The following is a 7,489-nucleotide window of genomic DNA, read 5'->3' on the forward strand; positions in this document are numbered from 1 at the left end:
CTCTCATTTCCAGCCAGAATACTTGAGGAGCATTGTTTGGGAATAACAATTGATCCAGTCCAAGCGAGAATTTCGCCTGAGAACCACCGTTGCTGGCCACGACCATCTTTACCGTAGCTTGGGATATGAGAAGGGAAGTGTTGATGTGGTACTTACTTAACGGAAGGCCCCGACTCAGTGACACTCCCATAAGTACCACGGATTGGGTAGCGGGTGCGTTGTTAGTCAGGATTCGCCTCAAGCAAGCGATGCGACTGAGAATTGATTTTCGTGCATAAGAAGTTTGAATAGTTTATTGACTAGGATACGTAAATGTTTGCGATGCGAAGGTGTTTGACCTCTGGATAACCGTTTATCGAGAGTTTGTTTCATCGAAAACAACTTGAACTCCGGACAGCCGGCTGTCGGGAGTGTTGTCGACAATATAAAATGGACCATAAATTATTGATTTCATTTAATTGATTTATTGGCCTAAAAGTGAGCCAACGAATATGACAATAAAACGTATGTTCTTCATGCTGGTATGACTGCTGTGAATTGGTAGCTGGCTTCTGATTCTTCTCGAGAAACTATCAATTCACATTTTTTCCACTCAGACAATACCATGCGTATTCCTCACGCACATTAAATGCCCAGTGGATTAGTTCCCTATTTGGTCAACTAAACACTAAACAAACAAATAAATTGGTTTGCTCAGTCCAAAGAGATGTCAGCTAGATTGGCATCAACCGTGTTCCCTTGCAATGCCATCAATTCAAAGAACATTTAAAATTACATACGACACACTATGTGCAATTCTGAATATAACGAATAATAATAATATAATTATTTTTCAATAAAATAAGATCGGAAAAATTAGTTGAAAAACCAAGGTAGTTCATTTTCAAAGATAGCACTGTTGATGAATCACCTTACAAAATAGGTGATAACAGACGCGGAAGAAAATAGCTGAACACCGCCATTCATTGATATCTGCCCTGAAGAACCACCCTAGTTCTCCATACAAACTTTGATTTTAAACTGTGAGGCCCCGTTCCAATTTTTTTCAAAAATTTCTTCACCAGGGGTTTCCTGTGACCTTAAACTTTGACAATTTTTTTCTTCGTTCTGCTCCCAAAAAATGTTTTTATTTTGTTCGCAGTGGATTGCTCTTCTCTTTGCCGTATAGTTGGTACTAAAAAGCAGATCAGAAAACAATAACAACATCAGTACATAATGTGTTATTTTACGATGCAATATTTTTTCATAATGCGAGAGATTAGGAATGAACGGTATTGTTATGCAGTGGTATTGATCCTACCTTACAGAACGACAGATACGGGCTTACCAGGTGTTCACATATATGTACTTCTACGTCGTGAATAACACTAGGAAGCCACTTGAGACCGTTGATGTTTCTGTTGTACTTCAATAATGTACATCTAGTGGTCAAGTTTTCACGAGTGTCCATCGCAGATGATCTCAAGATATTTCACACAATTTTATCTATTAACGATTTCAGATTTCTCCAATCAGCTTCACATCTATGCGATTTTTGAAAAGGAAATTAAAAATCTGTTATTCTTCTGTAGCTTTAAATTGCTGCTCGGTGGAAAAAATGCTTCAAACCAAAATGAGAAGAGCTAAAAATAATGTTTGGAGTTAACTATATGGATAATGCAAATGATTCATTTTTTAAAAAACCGGAAAAATTTTAGTCGATAAAACAGAGAGGTGATGAAATAGGAAACATTTTTCGATTTTTGTTCTATCTATCAAAATTTGCAGCAACCAAAGAACAATTCACAGTTACATGGTTGTAGAAAACTCTAACCGCATATCAACCCTGTATTGAGTAGAACTTTTCTACAACCGATGGTTTAATTTCTAGGCATCGGATCAATCCAGATGGAATCATTATACATGACAAGGTATTTTATAAACGAGGTTTAATGATTTATTTCTCTAGAAGTGCGATACAGACGTTTGTTTTGAGAAAGTAAACGCAGGAAATTAATGTTACGGTCACAGTTGATTTTTAGTGATGTAATATGATCCTCTTTTCGCAAGGTAGAACATTTATTGAGAGAACTGACACCAGTGTAATCGTGTAATAAAATTTTAGTAAGAAAGTATTCACTCCACAAAACATCATTGACACTTTAAAACACTACACTGAGCAAGAAGTCGTTCAAATGTAGATGAATACAACGTCACCTTCTGGTGTGGTGGTACAGAGGGAAAGCCGCTGGTCTAATCAACCAGTCATAATATATTCGATCCTCACCCAAGAGGGATTCTCCGTGTCAGCAGGATCTTTGCACTAACACTGCAGTTGTCCTGTAAATCGACTGTGATGGCAAAAATCTTGCAAAGGGATTGCAATGCGGTTTCACGATTTCACAACGCTTACTATCATAAATTAAATTACAATATTCATGTCGCAATATAAATAAGTGAAATCTTGTTCAATCTGCTTATTTTGAATGGTTTGTCTGAACATTGACAACAGAACTAGTAAACTTAAAAACTCAATTCTCCTACACTATCCCATCATTGATGAAACTGACTCGCGACACTCTTTATGCTCAAACCACGCTGTGTACCTAAGAGAGGTGGTGGTCAGCATCTTTGAAATTCCTCGGTTATGCAACTAATTACTTCCAATCTTATTTTAAAACAAATAATTAAACTGTCTTCTTTCCATTATATTCAGAATTGCACATATTTTGTCGTATATAATTTTAAATGTTCTTTTATTTGATGGCATTGAATGGGAACACGTATCCGCCTGTTGATGCCAATTGAGCTGATATTTCTTTGGACTGAAACAATTAATTTCTTTGTTTGTTCAGTGTTTATTTGACCAACTAGGAAACTAATCCACTGGATATTTATTGTGCTTGGGGAATACGCATTATCTTGTATGAGTGAAGGGGAGAATTGACGATTCGCGAGAAAACTCCAAAACCAGTTACTTATTGTCTCCATATAGTTCAAGTAATTTACGTAAAAAAGCGCACATGTCATCGGTTGTTTATTCGACATACAAAGTTAGTCGTTTCAAGTATTACGGTAGTGCTTATTTTATACTGTTTGAAATGTGCCTCAGATAGCATAACAACGCGCTCGTATAATTAGAACATAAGAAACAATCTTCCACGGAGAAAGAAACCAACACATAACTGATATTTCATTTGTTTTTTTTTATCGAGAGTAGGACATACTGAGCTATAGAGCTAAATTCTCGGAAGGGCTCCCCGTCAGAATCACACACTACAATTGCGTACGAGACAGGCAATGGCGCCCACTAAAATACTGCTTTAGGCCAATTGTAGCGGGCCGTGATTCTGAATGTGATTGTGTGTTTGATTCAGTTGCACATAAGAAACACTCCCGAGTGTCAGCTGTGCGAATATAAAGTTGCTTTTTTTACAAACCGAGCATTTCAAAATTAGTTCAACAAACGATAAATCTATCATAAATTCTCGGCAGCCGGTTGCCCAGAACTATAAATACATGATAACACTATTGAGAATTACATAGATCGTATCACTTATTAAAGTGAATCCAGATTTGTGTAACTCTTTACCCCACTCTATTAACATAACGGGGTAACGAAGCCTCCATTAAGGCTTTCCTGGATTCCGGCAACCAGAAAAGGAGAGATAGCAGTCATTTTCAAGCTTTCACTATCGAAGTTCATTAGGAAACATCGGGTTAGGCAGGCGGTCTGTATCCGTGGCTTGAAAAGTAATATTTTGTTTGCAAACAGGACCATCAACTTTCTTAAGTTGTGTGAACAATTGTCTTGAAAAACATTTGCTGCCTTTCCTGAAACTAGACGAATGTTGCTTGCAGTTTTGGCCGAATTTTGTATCCTGCCTGCCATGCAGTGGTATGTTTATCAATGTCCAGGCCGTGTCCAAAGAAAAGAACCCTCCCAACAGAGTCTGAGTTTCACCCAGTCGACAAATATTCGACCATCGTCAAGCGGAACTTGACCCAAAGACCCAAAACCGATTAGAAGCGAGAAGTATCTCATCTCATTAGCTTAATCAGAATTCCTTTTCTTGCGGCACATCACGCTTGACTGGAGGTTTGCCCAGGAACCCAAATTGGGTTTCCGTTTTTGGACCTAGCGTCAATCCGGCGCTAGTTTAGCCCTGGCACTAAGTTTGAGTCGGATTCTGATGAGATGAAATCGAAACGCAAATTCCGTAACAAATTTAGCAAAATTTGTAATTTTGTGATAACCCGGTGTATTTACGGCAAACAAAACAGCCGATGTGGATGATGGCAGAATTTAAGGGGGCGTCTGGTGTAGTGGGCCAAAAAATCGACTTCTTTTTCATCTGTTTAATTGTTAGCATTAAGCCTCTAGAATCGTCTCCCGTAATCTTGATGGCCATGCTGAACTTCTTTTGTTTTAAACAGTCATTCATTCCTCGCGCGTATTTGCTATAACACACGCAGATTTCAATCTGTCGGCAATAATTTTACGAAAAACTGACCGCGATAAAAATACAGTGTAAATAATACACTCTAAACCTAATACCTATACCCAATGGGTTATTTTCTACAGCGTTTTTTTCCGTGATGCAATTTGACGCGGGACACCCTTTAAAAGCGTTTTTCTCGAAACCACATTTTTCAAATTGACAAACACGATAACTCAAAAAGAAATCAACGAATTGACTTGATTTTTTTATGAGAATGCACAATATGTGTAACCTGTCGATAAACCACAGAAAACTGAAGAAAAAAAAATTTCTCATTATTTTGAAGGAAAGCGAGCGAATTTCTCAGTAAAATATGAGATTTTTCGGTTTTATGAAGCCATTTTCCAAAATTCGAACTTTTTCCATTTTTGGTTTATCGAGTAACTCCAAGTCTAAGCTTTACAAATCCTATTGAATTTCCTGTGCCAGACAATTTTATCAAGAGTTATCGTATTCGCAGCGGCACTCCTCGATGTGGAAATGGTTGGACGTCTACTCTTGGAACGCTCGTATGTTTGACTCTGCGCGACTGAAAATATTTCTTTTCGTGCACAATGAATGTATAAGTAGATCTTGATGTTACACAAAAGATCCATTGTTGCCTTGTCTATAAAATCGTAAAGCAAAATAACTTTCGGTTTGAGCACTTTACACCAGATGCTCCCCTTAAACTAGTGTTTGGGGGCGAGCGTAGTTGATCAGTTCATTACCTTGTACACAGCTATCCAGGGTACAGTTCTCAACACTGAAAGGGTTAGAAATTGTTCGAATTCGAAAACGGTGAATGACCCAAAGGTTAAGCCTTCATATATGAATCAAAAAAGCTCGTCTTTCTTCCGACATTCGCGCCACATATCCAGCCAACTCAATACAGCCGTGCTTTATCCTGCATTTGATGTCAACATGTGTATATATTTGACACAGCTCGTGATTCTCATCAGCAAACCAGAGTTCCTGTCTTTGCTTCCCGGATCATCACTCGGCACTCGCCAGTTACCTTGGGCCGTTCACATGTGTCGTGTGATTGTTTGTAAGAGCTTGAGCTAGAGCTTGAGTTTGAGCTCGTGCGACCACCCCTGGCTGCTTCACCGTTATCGATCTGGACTAGCTGAAGTTGCACAGAGAATAAGTAGCGAAACATCTTTCAATGTGCAACTCCTGGTAATCCTAAGGTGTTTATTGATCAATACCGGCGCCAGCCAGGCCCTAACGTAGATCGCGGAAGGAAAGGGAAGGAATCGTTAGTCCGATACTCGCTTTTGCTAGAGTCCGGATACTCGCTTTTGCTAGAAGCCGTTGCGCACTCCACAAGTATCACAGGAGGAGGATATTTTTGTTAGTAAGAGTATAGAAGTTGGATCACTTCTTCTTTACTGACGCTAGAAAGGTGACTTCACTATCTGGACTAGATATCGATCCACCAAACTCATAGACGCAAGACCAACGGCTTTACTTCACTTCCGAAGGAAGACGTGACCACAGATATTTTCACCTGAGAAAAATCTCAACGACCTCGGCTGGAATTGAACCCAAGTCAACTGGAATGAGTGGCGGTCACGCTTACCACTTACCACCACCGGCGCCGTCGTGTGTCGTGTGATTGTGTGTATGTAGCAATTAACTAGTGCTAATTTGGGGACTAGTTTAAATATATCGTCTAACTTGATCCCAAGTTGGTGCTAGTTACTGACGATATGAATTCGAACCATAAACATCTAATTTAACTGCATTCTTAGTTATTTTTTAAATCCGAAAAATACGCGTAATGTTCCAAAATTTTATAAATGATCATATAAAACGGATGAAAATACATGTATTTTCCATGCGAAACATCATTTGCTTTATGGCACGCCGTAATATGGTCCACTTCGCTCAAATTTTGCACAACATATTTTTATACCTTGATTGATTTTATAAAACGGCCACCCTAATGCACATGTACAATTTTAAAAACCTTGTACTCTGATGCTTCTCCCACACTATAAAATATCACGAAACGTTAACCTCCAGTATGTTTCCAAAAATATTAATTAATCTTTTCATTTTTCCAAAGAATAGTTTTAAAATTACAGTATTTTGAAGTATTTTATTGGTAACTGGATTTTTCAGTCGAAGTGAGCGTGCCAAAAATTGTTCAAAAGAGGCGAAATTTAACATTTGAATTCACTTTGATACTTGTCACAATATGAAGTGCTTTTAGCATTAGAATAAAATGCATTTCAATGTCCATGTAGATCTGGCTTTGATACGTACAAAGTGTGGTTTGAGTAGTGATAGTGCTATTTATATCAGTTTCTGTGGTCAGCTAGGAAGAAATAGGTTCCATCAACCGTACTCTAAGCACTTCAACATCGTTCTAGAGACCAGTCTCCTCAGGGAAGTTGCAGTTCCTTGAAATCCAGAACATGATGGGTTCCATTCTCCCAACTGTAACATGAAACAGTCACTGAGCTAGTATCCGGTTCTGCATCAGATCGTAGAAATCTGATCATCCATATACACGGAAAACCTGGCCGTAACGTTGTTGAACTTTTCGAATTATATCAGATGATGTTCAATAAAGTTGCTTGTTTATGTATATTAGGACTTTAAAGACCATTCATAAATTACGTAACACTTTTCTGGGGGAGTTAAGAAGCACGAAATGTTACATATTGTGAAATATAAAAAAGGAAGCGTAAGTTATAACGGTTACGCACCGTTTTTACTGAAGAAAACAATTCTTAAGAGTTCGTTACGTACTTGACAGTGGGATACAAAAATTTGTTACATGATGAAGAGGGGGTCAATTTCAGGAAATTTTCACGTTACGGATTCCATGAATGGTCCCTTAGAAGTACAACATCCCTTGCATGAAGGAATTCAGTTGGATGATTTCCGTAAGTCCCATTTCTATTTCAACAATAAATTCACCTCTTGAACGGAAGGACGGATGCTACAACGCCTAAAATCCACCGCCACGATATTGCTTCAAAACTCCACACGGCTGGTTTATGAGTTACGGTTAT

This window comes from Topomyia yanbarensis, chromosome 3 (genome assembly GCF_030247195.1).
Source record: "Topomyia yanbarensis strain Yona2022 chromosome 3, ASM3024719v1, whole genome shotgun sequence".
Taxonomy (NCBI): Eukaryota; Metazoa; Arthropoda; class Insecta; order Diptera; family Culicidae; genus Topomyia; species Topomyia yanbarensis.